A 16,303-nucleotide genomic window follows, 5' to 3' on the forward strand; every position below is an offset into this window, starting at 1 on the left:
TGAGGACAATACAGTGCCACTGACACGGCCTGCAACGAAAACATGCGGTCTCTCCTTCACTGCAGCCGAGGTGAGTAAGACATTTAAATGTGTTAACCTTCGCAAGGCTGCAGGCCCAGACGGCATCCCCAGCCGCGCCTCAGAGCATGCGCAGACCAGCTGGCCAGTGTGTTTACGGACATATTCAATCAATCCCTATACCAGTCTGCTGTTCCCACATGCTTCAAGAGGGCCACCATTGTTCCTGTTCCCAAGAAAGCTAAGGTAACTGAGCTAAACGACTACCGCCCCGTAGCACTCACTTCCGTCATCATGAAGTGCTTTGAGAGATTAGTCAAGGACCATATCACCTCCACCCTACCTGACACCCTAGACCCACTCCAATTTGCTTACCGCCCAAATAGGTCCACAGACGATGCAATCTCAACCACACTGCACACTGCCCTAACCCACCTGGACAAGAGGAATACCTATGTGAGAATGCTGTTCAACGACTACAGCTCGGCATTCAACACCATGGTACCCTCCAAGCTCGTCATCAAGCTCGAGACCCTGGGTCTCGACCCCGCCCTGTGCAACTGGGTACTGGACTCCCTGACGGGCCGCCCCCAGGTGGTGAGGGTAGGCAACAACATCTCCTCCCCGCTGATCCTCAACACGGGGGCCCCACAAGGGTGCGTTCTGAGCCCTCTCCTGTACTCCCTGTTCACCCACGACTGCGTGGCCACGCACGCCTCCAACTCAATCATCAAGTTTGCGGACGACACAACAGTGGTAGGCTTGATTACCAACAACGACGAGACGGCCTACAGGGAGGAGGTGAGGGCCCTCGGAGTGTGGTGTCAGGAAAATAACCTCACACTCAACTACAACAAAACTAAGGAGATGATTGTGGACTTCAGGAAACAGCAGAGGGAACACCCCCCTATCCACATCGATGGAACAGTAGTGGAGAGGGTAGCAAGTTTTAAGTTCCTCGGCATAAACTGAATTGGTCCACTCACACTGACAGCGTCGTGAAGAAGGCGCAGCAGCGCCTCTTCAACCTCAGGAGGCTGAAGAAATTCGGCTTGTCACCAAAAGCACTCACAAACTTCTACAGATGCACAATCGAGAGCATCCTGGCGGGCTGTATCACCGCCTGGTACGGCAATTGCTCCGCCCTCAACTGTAAGGCTCTCCAGAGGGTAGTGAGGTCTGCACAACGCATCACCGGGGGCAAACTACCTGCCCTCCAGGACACCTACACCACCCGATGTTACAGGAAGGCCATAAAGATCATCAAGGACATCAACCACCCGAGCCACTGCCTGTTCACCCCGCTATCATCCAGAAGGCGAGGTCAGTACAGGTGCATCAAAGCTGGGACCGAGAGACTGAAAAACAGCTTCTATCTCAAGGCCATCAGACTGTTAAACAGCCACCACTAACATTAAGTGGCTGCTGCCAACTCACTGTCATTGACACTGACCCAATTCCAGCCACTTTAATAATGGGAATTGATGGGAAATGATGTAAATATATCACTAGCCACTTTAAACAATGCTACCTTATATAATGTTACTTACCCTACATTATTCATCTCATATGCATACGTATATACTGTACTCTATATCATCGACTGCATCCTTATGTAATACATGTATCACTAGCCACTTTAACTATGCCACTTTGTTTACTTTGTCTACATACTCACCTCATATGTATATACTGTACTCAATACCATCTACTGTATGCTGCCCTGTACCATCACTCATTCACATATCCTTATGTACATATTCTTTATCCCCTTACACTGTGTATAAGACAGTAGATTTGGAATTGTTAGTTAGATTACTTGTTGGTTATCACTGCATTGTCGGAACTAGAAGCACAAGCGTTTCGCTACACTCGCATTAACATCTGCTAACCATGTGTATGTGTGACAAATAAAATTTGATTTAAAATTGGATTGAACTTCTCCAACTGAACCCTGACTGGTAAAAATAATAAATAGAACAGGCTTGGAACCTCACCCTGACAACTTGACTGGTAAATAGAATGAATAGAACCTCTCACACTGACAACTTGACTGGTAAATAGAATGAATAGAACCTCTCACCCTGACAACATGACTGGTAAATAGAATGAATAGAACCTCTCACCCTGACAACTTGACTGGTAAATAGAATGAATAGAACAGGCTTGGAACCTCTCACCCTGACAACTTGACTGGTAAATAGAATGAATAGAACCTCTCACCCTGACAACTTGACTGGTAAATAGAATGAATAGAACAGGCTTGGAACCTCTCACCCTGACAACTTGACTGGTAAATAGAATGAATAGAACCTCTCACCCTGACAACTTGACTGGTAAATAGAATGAATAGAACCTCTCACACTGACAACTTGACTGGTAAATAGAATGAATAGAACCTCTCACCCTGACAACTTGACTGGTAAATAGAATGAATAGAACCTCTCACCCTGACAACTTGACTGGTAAATAGAATGAATAGAACAGGCTTGGAACCTCTCACCCTGACAACTTGACTGGTAAATAGAATGAATAGAACCTCTCACCCTGACAACTTGACTGGTAAATAGAATGAATAGAACCTCTCACACTGACAACTTGACTGGTAAATAGAATGAATAGAACCTCTCACCCTGACAACTTGACTGGTAAATAGAATGAATAGAACCTCTCACCCTGACAACTTGACTGGTAAATAGAATGAATAGAACCTCTCACCCTGACAACTTGACTGGTAAATAGAATGAATAGAACCTCTCACCCTGACAACTTGACTGGTAAATAGAATGAATAGAACCTCTCACCCTGACAACTTGACTGGTAAATAGAATGAATAGAACCTCTCACCCTGACAACTTGACTGGTAAATAGAATGAATAGAACCTCTCACCCTGACAACTTGACTGGTAAATAGAATGAATAGAACAGGCTTGGAACCTCTCACCCTGACAACTTGACTGGTAAATAGAATGAATAGAACCTCTCACCCTGACAACTTGACTGGTAAATAGAATGAATAGAACCTCTCACACTGACAACTTGACTGGTAAATAGAATGAATAGAACCTCTCACCCTGACAACTTGACTGGTAAATAGAATGAATAGAACCTCTCACACTGACAACTTGACTGGTAAATAGAATGAATAGAACCTCTCACACTGACAACTTGACTGGTAAATAGAATGAATAGAACCTCTCACCCTGACAACTTGACTGGTAAATAGAATGAATAGAACCTCTCACCCTGACAACTTGACTGGTAAATAGAATGAATAGAACCTCTCACCCTGACAACTTGACTGGTAAATAGAATGAATAGAACCTCTCACCCTGACAACTTGACTGGTAAATAGAATGAATAGAACAGGCTTGGAACCTCTCACCCTGACAACTTGACTGGTAAATAGAATGAATAGAACCTCTCACCCTGACAACTTGACTGGTAAATAGAATGAATAGAACCTCTCACCCTGACAACTTGACTGGTAAATAGAATGAATAGAACCTCTCACCCTGACAACTTGACTGGTAAATAGAATGAATAGAACCTCTCACCCTGACAACTTGACTGGTAAATAGAATGAATAGAACCTCTCACCCTGACAACTTGACTGGTAAATATAATGAATAGAACCTCTCACCCTGACAACTTGACTGGTAAATAGAATGAATAGAACCTCTCACCCTGACAACTTGACTGGTAAATAGAATGAATAGAACAGGCTTGGAACCTCTAACCCTTACAATTTGACTGGTAAATAGAATGAATAGAACCGGCTTGGAACCTCTCACCCTGACAACTTGACTGGTAAATAGAATGAATAGAACCTCTCACCCTGACAACTTGACTGGTAAATAGAATGAATAGAACCGGCTTGGAACCTCTCACCCTGACAACTTGACTGGTAAATAGAATGAATAGAACCTCTCACACTGACAACTTGACTGGTAAATAGAATGAATAGAACCTCTCACCCTGACAACTTGACTGGTAAATAGAATGAATAGAACCTCTAACCCTGGTAATATGACTGGTAAATAGAATGAATAGAACCTCTCACCCTGACAACTTGACTGGTAAATAGAATGAATAGAACCTCTCACCCTGACAACTTGACTGGTAAATAGAATGAATAGAACAGACTTGGAACCTCTCACCCTGACAACTTGACTGGTAAACTCACAATGGCTGCTTGGTATTGTGATGCAATAAATTGTAGAATATTCATTCAAATGATGCTAACTGACGTGCTCATGCAATAGAAGGTATTTTTGTAATGTCAGTTGAGTTGAATCAACTTGACACATCACATATTATACTTCCTGCTTTGCTCCTCTGGGTGCACTCGCAATAGCTGCCAATCCAGCCATTATGCCATAATTGACTTGATGCACCTTCTGTCCAGTCTATTTCCATGGCAGCACATGCAGACAGGAGAGGAGGAGAGGAGAACATGTTTTCCTAAAAGCTGTCATCAAGGAAAAGGGTGGGTACTTGGAAGAATCTAAAATCTCAAATATATTTGTATTTGTTTAACACTATTTTGGTTACTACATGATTCCATATGTGTTATTTCATAGTGGTGATGTATTCTCTACTATTCTACAATGTAGAAAATAGTCAAAATAAAAGAAATACCCTGGAATGTGTAGGTGTGTCCAAACTACTGACTGGTAGTGTATATATTTATTTTTGCTATTCTAACATGTTTTACTGTGACTGCAGTCATTTGGCTGATCAGTTCCTGTCACCCAAAATGCCATGACTGTCACAGTCATTACTACCATCTCCTACACATGAAGTATGACAAATTCTCACCACCCTCCTTTTTCTCTTCAGCCAAGTGTTTACAGTTTAAAGAAAAAACTAACGATGTCCAAGACTAACTAACTATACTCACTTATACCCACACATAACTATACCCACATATACCCACACATAACTATACCCTCATAAATGGTTATGATAAATCTAAACTTAATAACCTCTACAGGATCGGTGTGCCCCCCTCGGGACAGTTGAGCTAACGTACAGTAGGCTAATGCGATTAGCATGAGGTTGTAAATAACAAGAACATTTCCCAGGACATAGACATATCTGATATTGACTGTCCAATTTGCAGTAGCTATTACAGTGAAAGAATACCATGATATTGTTTGAGGAGAGTTGCACAGTTATGAACTTGAACATGTATTAATTAACCAATTAGGCACCTTAGGGCAGTCTTGATACAAAATGTTGAACACAAATGCAATGGTTCATTGGATCAGTCTAAAACGTTGCACATAGACTGCTGTCATCTCGTGGCCAAAATCTAAATTGCGTGTGGGCTGGAATAATAAATGATGACCTTTCTCTTGCATTTCAAAGATGATGGTAAAAAAAATATATATATAATATTTGTATTATATTTGACCTGATCTAATGTGTTATATTCTCCTACATTAATTTCACTTTTACACAATCTCCAAAGTGTTTCCTTTCACATGGTATCAAAACAATGCATATCCTTGCTTCAGGTCCTGAGCAACAGGTAGTTAGATTTGGGTATGTCATTTTAGGTGAAAATGGAAAGGAATTGTCGGATGTTTGAAAAGCCTGGGGCAGGGTAATATTTACCATTAAGCAGTTATGCCCTTTATATTGGAATGGAAAGTGATAATAGTCTAAGGGTTGTCATGAGCCAGACGCTGAAGGAAGATTAATATCCCAGACCAGAGGGGGAAAACGATGTGTTCCCCAAATGGGACCCTATTCCCTACGTAGTGCACTACTTTTGACCTGACTCTCTTATGGGCAGTGGTAAAACTAGTGCACCAAAATAATGTGTAGGGTGCAATTTGGGACATAAGAATTTATAAGAATAGAGAAGAACTCAATTGCAACTTTAAGTTACACTACGAGCCAGGCAGAGCCAGGTTCTCCATCAATATGTGTGTGTACATCCATGTATGTGTGTGTTTGTGTTCATCTATGTGTGTGTTTGTGTTCATCTATGTGTGTGTGTGTGTACATCTATGTATGTGTGTGTGTATTCATCTATGTGTGTGTGTGTACATCTGTGTGTGTGTGTACATCTATGTGTGTGTGTGTTTGAATGTATGATTTATTGAGCAAAGCTTAGGCTATTAAGAGCAGCACTGTCATTGAGAGGACGGTTGAAGATGAAACCATTCATTATCTAGATGTTCTGTTGAACCTCTTCATCAACCAATACCATTCATTATCTAGATGTCCTGTTGATCCTCTTCATCAACCAATACCATTCATTATCTAGATGTCCTGTTGATCCTCTTCATCAACCAATACCATTCATTATCTAGATGTCCTGTTGATCCTCTTCATCAACCAATACCATTCATTATCTAGATGTCCTGTTGAGCCTCTTCATCAACCAATACCATTCATTATCTAGATGTCCTGTTGATCCTCTTCATCAACCAATACCATTCATTATCTAGATGTCCTGTTGATCCTCTTCATCAACCAATACCATTCATTATCTAGATGTCCTGTTGATCCTCTTCATCAACCAATACCATTCATTATCTAGATGTCCTGTTGAGCCTCTTCATCAACCAATACCATTCATTATCTAGATGTGTGTGTGTGTGTGTGTGTGTGTGTGTGTGTGTGTGTGTGTGTGTGTGTGTGTGTGTGTGTGTGTGTGTGTGTGTGTGTGTGTGTGTGTGTGTGTGTGTGTGTGTGTGTGTGTGTGTGTGTGTGTGTGTGTGTGTGTGTGTGTGTGTGTGTGTGTGTGTGTGTGTGTGTGTGTGTGTGTGTGTGTGTGTGTGTGTGTGTGTAAAGTAGGACAGGATGCAGAACCCAGAAGCCCTTTTAGAATATCTCTCAGTTCCGGACCTTGATTCTATATTCTGTTTGGCCTCATCCTGCTCCAAACCATCTCCTCCCCAGAGAGCCAAGCCCAATGTGGATTTAAATAAGAACTTCAAACAACTCAGTCAGATGCCCGAAATCCCCCCCCCCCCGCCCCGCCCACACACACACTTTCATTTACCCTCTCACAGTCAATTTCACTTGAGTGCACAGGTCTCTCTTTCCCTTGATCAGTTGTGTGCTTCCCTCTAGTGGCTGATGTTGGAAGTTCTTCCCACCAATCAGGTTTGAATTCTTTTCATGGAAGTCTACCAGTCCAATAAATACTATAACTCTAACCATGAATAACACAGTTTAAACCCCAACAGTAAATCAAATATCCCTCTCCCATAGGCTCCACCTACTTGTTCTGAGGCTCCTCTGGATTGGCTGGCTGTTGGCGATAGGCCCACCCTTGACTCCTCCCCCACTGACAGTGCGGATGGTGAAGTTGTACAGTCGTCCCGGGAACATCCCATCCAGGATGCGGCTGGTTGGCTGAGGCGCTGTGATTGACAGGGAATCTCTGGGAGCCCATTGGAGGTCAAAGGTGTCGTAGTCACCAGAGGCGGGACCATCCCAGGTCAGTTCTACAGAGCTGTTACCACTGATGTCTCTGAAGGATACCATGGAGGGAGGCTCTGGGGCTGAGGGGGAAAACACAGACAGAAACAGGCTTTACTGCAAGCAACACAAAACACAGACAGAAACAGGCTTTACTGCAAGCAACACAAAACACAGACAGAAACAGGCTTTACTGCAAGCAACACAAAACACAGACAGAAACAGGCTTTACTGCAAGCAACACAAAACACAGACAGAAACAGGCTTTACTACAAGCAACACAAAACACAGACAGAAACAGGCTTTACTACAAGCAACACAAAACACAGACAGAAACAGGCTTTACTGCAAGCAACACAAAACACAGACAGAAACAGGCTTTACTGCAAGCAACACAAAACACAGACAGAAACAGGCTTTACTGCAAGCAACACAAAACACAGACAGAAACAGGCTTTACTGCAAGCAACACAAAACACAGACAGAAACAGGCTTTACTACAAGCAACACAAAACACAGACAGAAATAGGCTTTACTGCAAGCAACACAAAACACAGACAGAAACAGGCTTTACTGCAAGCAACACAAAACACAGACAGAAACAGGCTTTACTGCAAGCAACACAAAACACAGACAGAAACAGGCTTTACTGCAAGCAACACAAAACACAGACAGAAACAGGCTTTACTGCAAGCAACACAAAACACAGACAGAAACAGGCTTTACTGCAAGCAACACAAAACACAGACAGAAACAGACTTTACTGCAAGTAACACAAAACACAGACAGAAACAGGCTTTACTGCAAGCAGCAATAGTGCAGAGTATTCTCTAACTAAGGTAGTACTAGTCAATATAGTTGTTAGGTAGAATGGATACATGGACCCAGAGTGCAGAGTATTCTCTAATTAAGGTAGTACTAGTCAATATAGTTGTTAGGTAGAATGGATACATGGACCCAGAGTGCAGAGTATTCTCTAACTAAGGTAGTACTAGTCAATATAGTTGTTAGGTAGAATGGATACATGGACCCAGAGTGCAGAGTATTCTCTAACTAAGGTAGTACTAGTCAATATAGTTGTTAGGTAGAATGGATACATGGACCCAGAGTGCAGAGTATTCTCTAACTAAGGTAGTACTAGTCAATATAGTTGTTAGGTAGAATGGATACATGGACCCAGAGTGCAGAGTATTCTCTAACTAAGGTAGTACTAGTCAATATAGTTGTTAGGTAGAATGGATACATGGACCCAGAGTGCAGAGTATTCTCTAACTAAGGTAGTACTAGTCAATATAGTTGTTAGGTAGAATGGATGCATTTTATAATAACTATCATCCCTGGCATCATTGAATCATTGTAAATGAATATGAGTTTCAGACAGAGACAGAGAGGGTTGTGTACTGACCCGTCCTTCCCTTTGCAGACACAGCATTAGTCAGCTCTCCACTGTGTGTGACCACCTCAGCCCGGTACACACGGCCAGGTACCAGTCCCTGGAACAGGTGTTCTCTCTGCTCCATGCCCAGCTCCTGGGCGGCCAGGGTAGTGGTTGAGCCCTCCAGGCCACCGTACAGGACCACTTGGTACCCACTCCACTCCCCTGCCCCAGGCAGCCAGCTGATGGAGAGACGGTCAGTACGCTTACCACCCTGGACGTGGAGAGAGCGCACTGGGGCTGGGACTGGGGGGGAGAAGAGGGTAGAGAGGGTTATTTGGGGGTGAGGGATGGAAGAGAGAAGAATGGATGTTTGGGGGATGGTTAAGGGGATGGGGAGAAGAGAGAGAAAAGGGGGTTGGGAGAGGAGAGAGAGAGAAGGGGTTGGGGTAAAAGAGAGAAAGGGGGGTTGGGGGAGGAGAGAGAGAAAAGGGGGTTGGGGGAGAAGAGCGGGAACATGAGTTTGGGGGAGAAGAGAGAGAACAAGGGTTTGGGGGTGAAGAGAGAGAGAACAGGATTTTGGGGGGAGAGAGAGAACAGGGGTTTGGGGAGAAGAGAGAGAACAGGGTTTTGGGGGGAGAGAGAACAGGGGTTTGGGGGAGAAGAGAGAGAACATGGTTTTGGGGGAGAAGAGAGAGTGAACAGGGTTTTGGGGGAAGAGAGAGAGCAGGGTGATAGAGTTAGTTCATGCTCTGTTGTATTATCAAGAGGAAGGGCAGAGATTCTGAACAGGGTTTTGGGGGAGAAGAGAGAGAGAACAGGGGTTTGGGGAGAGAGATTCTGAACAGGGTTTTGGGGGAGAGAGATTCTGAACAGGGTTTTGGGGGAGAGAGAGAGAGCAGGGTTTTGGGGGGAGAGAGAGAGAGTGAACAGGGTTTTGGGGGAGAGAGAGAGTGAACAGGGTTTTGGGGGGAGAGAGAGAGTGAACAGGGTTTTGGGGGAAGAGAGAGAGTGAACAGGGTTTTGGGGGAAGAGAGAGAGTGAACAGGGTTTTGGGGGAGAGAGAGAGTGAAGAGGGTTTTCTGGGGGAAAGGCAGAGAGAGTGAACAGGGTTTGGGTGGGAGAGAGAGAGTGAACAGGGTTTTGGGTGGGAGAGAGAGAGAGAACAGGGTTTTGGGGGGAGAGAGAGAGAGAACAGGGTTTTGGGGGAGAGAGAGAGTGAACAGGGTTTTGGGGGAAGAGAGAGAGCAGGGTGATAGAGTTAGTTCATGCTCTGTTGTATTATCAAGAGGAAAGGCAGAGATTCTGAACAGGGTTTTGGGGGAGAGAGAGAGAGAACAGGGTTTTGGGGGGGAGAGAGAGAGAGAACAGGGTTTTGGGGGGGAGAGAGAGAGTGAACAGGGTTTTGGGGGGAAGAGAGAGAGCAGGGTGATAGAGTTAGTTCATGCTCTGTTGTATTATCAAGAGGAAAGGCAGAGATTCTGAACAGGGTTTTGGGGGAGAGAGAGAGAGAACAGGGTTTTGGGGGAGAGAGATTCTGAACAGGGTTGTGTATCTGGCGTGTAGATATCCACCTGGACATCTAACATTCATCTGATCAGAGAAGTTCTTCATCATAATATATCATGTTTAATCACTGAAATGTCTGTCAGACCAATGACGTTCTAATCTCTCCTGGGTCGACTACGTGACACAAATGGCATCTGGACAAATTACGTGAGTTTTTACTTCTGGGTTGTCCAGATTAATGAAGTGAAAATGATAAGAAGTGAGCTCAGAGGTCAGAGGTCAGACAACAGGCTGTGTAAAAGTCACAGTCATTCACATATAAAATCCCATGGGGAGAAAAGTCATTTTGACATTCACATTGTTGACAAAACAAAAAGATAACCAAGCAGGGAATGTAATGACATTAAGGCAGTGATTTCCCCAGACTGTCTCCCACCTCAAAGACCATAAACTGCTTTACATCCATCAACACATCACATTGATAAATGAGCCCCTTCTGCAGAGCAGTATGGGAACATTCACATCAGAGTTTTAATAACAGTCTCAGGCCCAACAAAGAGCTACCACACATCATCTCTGCGATAAGAAATGAACAAATACAACCAACTGACTAGTGGCGAGTTTCCACTGACGATTTACTCCCGTGTTTTAGCCAAAAAGACTTTTCTGTTTCTATGTACAGCAGGACCCGGCACCGTGTCTCCCTGGGACGTGGCTCCTGTTCTCTCTTGGGTCTAATGCCAGGCCGCTGGTACCTTTCATCTGGTACATACAGCGCATTCAGAAAGTATTCAGACCCCTGGACCTTTTTCCACATTTTGTTTACGTTACAGTCTCGTTCTAAAATAGACTAAATAAACATGATCCTCATCAATCTACACACAATACACCATAATGACATCACAATAACCCATAATGACATCACAATACCCCATAATGACATCACAATACACCATAATGACAAAGCAAAAACAGGTTTTTAGACATTTTTGCAAATTTATAAAAAACAAATCAACAGAAATACCTTATTTATGTTAGTATTCAGACCCGTTTTCTTTGAGACTCTAAATTGAGATCAGGTGCATCTTGTTCCCATCGATCATCCTTGAGATGTTTCTACAACTTGATTTGGAAAGGCACACACCTGTTTATATAAGGTCCCACAGTTGACAGGGCATGTCAGAGCAGAAACCAAGCCATGAGGTGGAAGAAATTGTCCAGGAAGTGGAGGTCACTCTCACACTCCAGAGTTCCTCTGTGGAGATAGGAGAAACTTCCAGAAGAACAACCATCTCTGCAGGCCTTCAGGGTAGAGTGGTTAGACGGAAGCCACTCCTCAGTAAAAGACAGGAAGACTAGTCAGGATCAAGGCAAAGATGAACAGAGCAAAGTATCCTTGATGAAAACCAGCTCCAGAGCTCAGGACCTCTGACTGGGGCGAAGGTTCACCTTCCAACAGGACAACGACCCTAAGCACACAGCCAAGACAACGCAGGAGTGGCTTCGGGATAAGACTGTGGACTTTAACACCTTCTCACAAAGCAACTATCAAAATGATGCAGAGGTTTTGGATTCTGCTCAACACCAAGTCTTTTTTTGTGTCACAGTCCTGATGGAAATAACAATAACACCAGAGACACATGAACATAAACCACTGTCTCAGTGGGAAAAGCCCCAAGGCGTTACAGTCATTTGCATTTAGATTGTAATAATGACAGCGGCGCTGTGAAAGAAAAGATTGTCATTGACATACAGACGCACCACTTCAGATGCTGTGGGGTGTTACCCTGTCGGACCCTTCTGGTTTTTAGAATGACTTGGAAGTTCATCTAAAGTTGTAGCAGACATTTGGCTTGTTAGGCACAATATATGTTGAGAAATCCTTGGCCCATAAAAAGAAAATGTACAGCAATTAGCTTTCACATTCAGCTGGATGAATGTGGTGTTTCTTTTGAGGATGACATGGAGTCATGGAGGAAATGTGATCCCTAAAATTCCTACATTCAGAATGAATTTCAGCATCGTACACAAACACTAAACGATTCATGCAAACTAAATGAATATGTCACATGTCCATCAAAAGAAACAGGTATTGTTTGACACATTATAGATTGAATTGATAATAAAGTAAATAAAGGATAATTTATATACAAATGCTATTTTACAGTAAACAAATTAACAACAGACTTTCAGTAGACTTATAGAGAAGGACTTTCAACGAGCGCAACACTTACACAAATTATTGAGAAACTGTGTTGATAAAATGATTGTGGGGGCTGACATTATCGATCATAGTTTGCTGATGGAAAAACATATGTGTTATGGCTTTACACCCCCTGCTATATTGTGGATAAAAATTTACCAGTCTAATAGAACACAGAGGGTATTCTTTAATGGAAGCCTCTCCAATAAAATCCAGGTAAAATCAGGAATTCCCCAGGGCAGCTGTCTAGGCCCTTTACTTTTTAAAATCTTTACTAATGACATGCCTCTGTCTTTGAGTAAAGACAGAGTGTCTATGTATGCGGATGACTCAACACTATACACCTCAGCTACTACAGCGACTGAAATGACTGCAATTCCTAACAAAGAGCTGCAGTTAGTTTCAGAATGGGTGGCAAGGAATAAGTCAGTCCTAAATATTTCAAAAACTAAAAGCTATGTATTTGGGACAAATCATTCACTAAACCCTTAACCTCAACTAAATATTGTAATGAATCATGGGGAAATTGAGCAAGTTGAGGAGACTAAACTGCTTGGAGTAACCCTGGACTATAAAACTGTCATGGTCAAAACATATTGATACAACAAATCACATTTTTGCTAAGATGGGGAGAAGTTTGTCAATAATAAAGCGCTGCTCTGCCTTCTTAACAACACTATCAACAAGGCAGGTCAAACAGGCCCTGGTTTTATCGCACCTGGACTACTGTTCAGTCGTGTGATCAGGTGCCACAAAGAGGGATTTAGGAAAATTGCAATTGGCTCAGAACAGGGCAGCACGGCTGTGCATAGTGGAGTACTACATAGAGCCATGACTACATGGAACTCTATTCCACAGTACTACATAGATCCACGACTACATGGAACTCTATTCCACAGTACTACATAGAGCCATGACTACACGGAACTCTATTCCACAGTACTACATAGAGCCATGACTACACAGAACTCTATTCCACAGTACTACATAGAGCCATGACTACACGGAACTCTATTCCACAGTACTACATAGAGCCATGACTACATGGAACTCTATTCCACAGTACTACATAGAGCCATGACTACATGGAACTCTATTCCACAGTACTACATAGAGCCATGACTACATGGAACTCTATTCCACAGTACTACATAGATCCATGACTACATGGAACTCTATTCCACAGTACTACATAGAGCCATGACTACACAGAACTCTATTCCACAGTACTACATAGAGCCATGACTACACATAACTCTATTCCACAGTACTACATAGAGCCATGACTACACAGAACTCTATTCCACAGTACTACATAGAGCCATGACTACATGGAACTCTATTCCACAGTACTACATAGAGCCATGACTACATGGAACTCTATTCCACAGTACTACATAGAGCCATGACTACATGGAACTCTATCCCACAGTACTACATAGATCCATGACTACATGGAACTCTATTCCACAGTACTACATAGAGCCATGACTACACAGAACTCTATTCCACAGTACTACATAGAGCCATGACTACACAGAACTCTATTCCACAGTACTACATAGAGCCATGACTACATGGAACTCTATTCCACAGTACTACATAGAGCCATGACTACATGGAACTCTATCCCACAGTACTACATAGATCCATGACTACATGGAACTCTATTCCACAGTACTACATAGAGCCATGACTACACAGAACTCTATTCCACAGTACTACATAGAGCCATGACTACACAGAACTCTATTCCACAGTACTACATAGAGCCATGACTACATGGAACTCTATTCCACAGTACTACATAGAGCCATGACTACATGGAACTCTATTCCACAGTACTACATAGAGCCATGACTACATGGAACTCTATTCCACAGTACTACATAGAGCCATGACTACATGGAACTCTATTCCACAGTACTACATAGATAGAGCCATGACTACATGGAACTCTATTCCACAGTACTACATAGAGCCATGACTACATGGAACTCTATTCCACAGTACTACATAGAGCCATGACTACATGGAACTCTATTCCACAGTACTACATAGAGCCATGACTACATGGAACTCTATTCCACAGTACTACATAGAGCCATGACTACATGGAACTCTATTCCACAGTACTACATAGATCCATGACTACATGGAACTCTATTCCACAGTACTACATAGAGCCATGACTACACAGAACTCTATTCCACAGTACTACATAGAGCCATGACTACACAGAACTCTATTCCACAGTACTACATAGAGCCATGACTACATGGAACTCTATTCCACAGTACTACATAGAGCCATGACTACATGGAACTCTATTCCACAGTACTACATAGAGCCATGACTACATGGAACTCTATTCCACAGTACTACATAGAGCCATGACTACATGGAACTCTATTCCACAGTACTACATAGAGCCATGACTACATGGAACTCTATTCCACAGTACTACATAGAGCCATGACTACATGGAACTCTATTCCACAGTACTACATAGAGCCATGACTACATGGAACTCTATTCCACAGTACTACATAGAGCCATGACTACATGGAACTCTATTCCACAGTACTACATAGAGCCATGACTACATGGAACTCTATTCCACAGTACTACATAGAGCCATGACTACACAGAACTCTATTCCACAGTACTACATAGAGCCATGACTACACGGAACTCTATTCCACAGTACTACATAGAGCCATGACTACACAGAACTCTATTCCACAGTACTACATAGAGCCATGACTACACAGAACTCTATTCCACAGTACTACATAGAGCCATGACTACATGGAACTCTATTCCACAGTACTACATAGAGCCATGACTACACAGAACTCTATTCCACAGTACTACATAGAGCCATGACTACATGGAACTCTATTCCACAGTACTACATAGAGCCATGACTACACAGAACTCTATTCCACAGTACTACATAGAGCCATGACTACATGGAACTCTATTCCACGTCAAGGAACTGATGCAAGCAGTGAAATTAGATTTAATAAAAAATACACCTTATGGAAGAGGGGGTCCTGTGAAGAGACACACAGGCACAGACACATGGATACAAACACACAATAACATACGCACTATACACATACAGACACATGGATACAAACACACAATAACATACGCACTATACACACACAGACACATGCATACAAACACACAATAACATACGCACTATACACACACATACACATGCATACAAACACACAATAACATACGCACTATACACACACAGACACATGGATACAAACACACAATAACATATGCACTATACACACACAGACACATGGATACAAACACACAATAACATATGCACTATACACACACAGACACATGGATACAAACACACAATAACATATGCACTATACACACACAGACACATGGATACAAACACACAATAACATATGCACTATACACACACAGACACATGGATACAAACACACAATAACATATGCACTATACACACACAGACACATGGATACAAACACACAATAACATACGCACTATACACACACAGACACATGGATACAAACACACAATAACATACGCACTATACACACACAGACACATGCATACAAACACACAATAACATACGCACTATACACACACATACACATGCATACAAACACACAATAACATACGCACTATACACACACAGACACATGGATACAAACACACAATAACATATGCACTATACACACACAGACACATGGATACAA

The 16,303-nt window shown here is 42.7% G+C and overlaps 1 pseudogene; it reads right to left on the reverse strand.

Moving 5' to 3' along the window:
* The window catches only part of LOC124024477, a 104,685-nt pseudogene that overhangs the window by 39,878 nt on the left and 48,504 nt on the right, over positions 1 to 16,303 (reverse strand).

Source organism: Oncorhynchus gorbuscha, unplaced genomic scaffold (assembly GCF_021184085.1).
Source record: "Oncorhynchus gorbuscha isolate QuinsamMale2020 ecotype Even-year unplaced genomic scaffold, OgorEven_v1.0 Un_scaffold_1870, whole genome shotgun sequence".
Classification (NCBI taxonomy): Eukaryota; Metazoa; Chordata; class Actinopteri; order Salmoniformes; family Salmonidae; genus Oncorhynchus; species Oncorhynchus gorbuscha.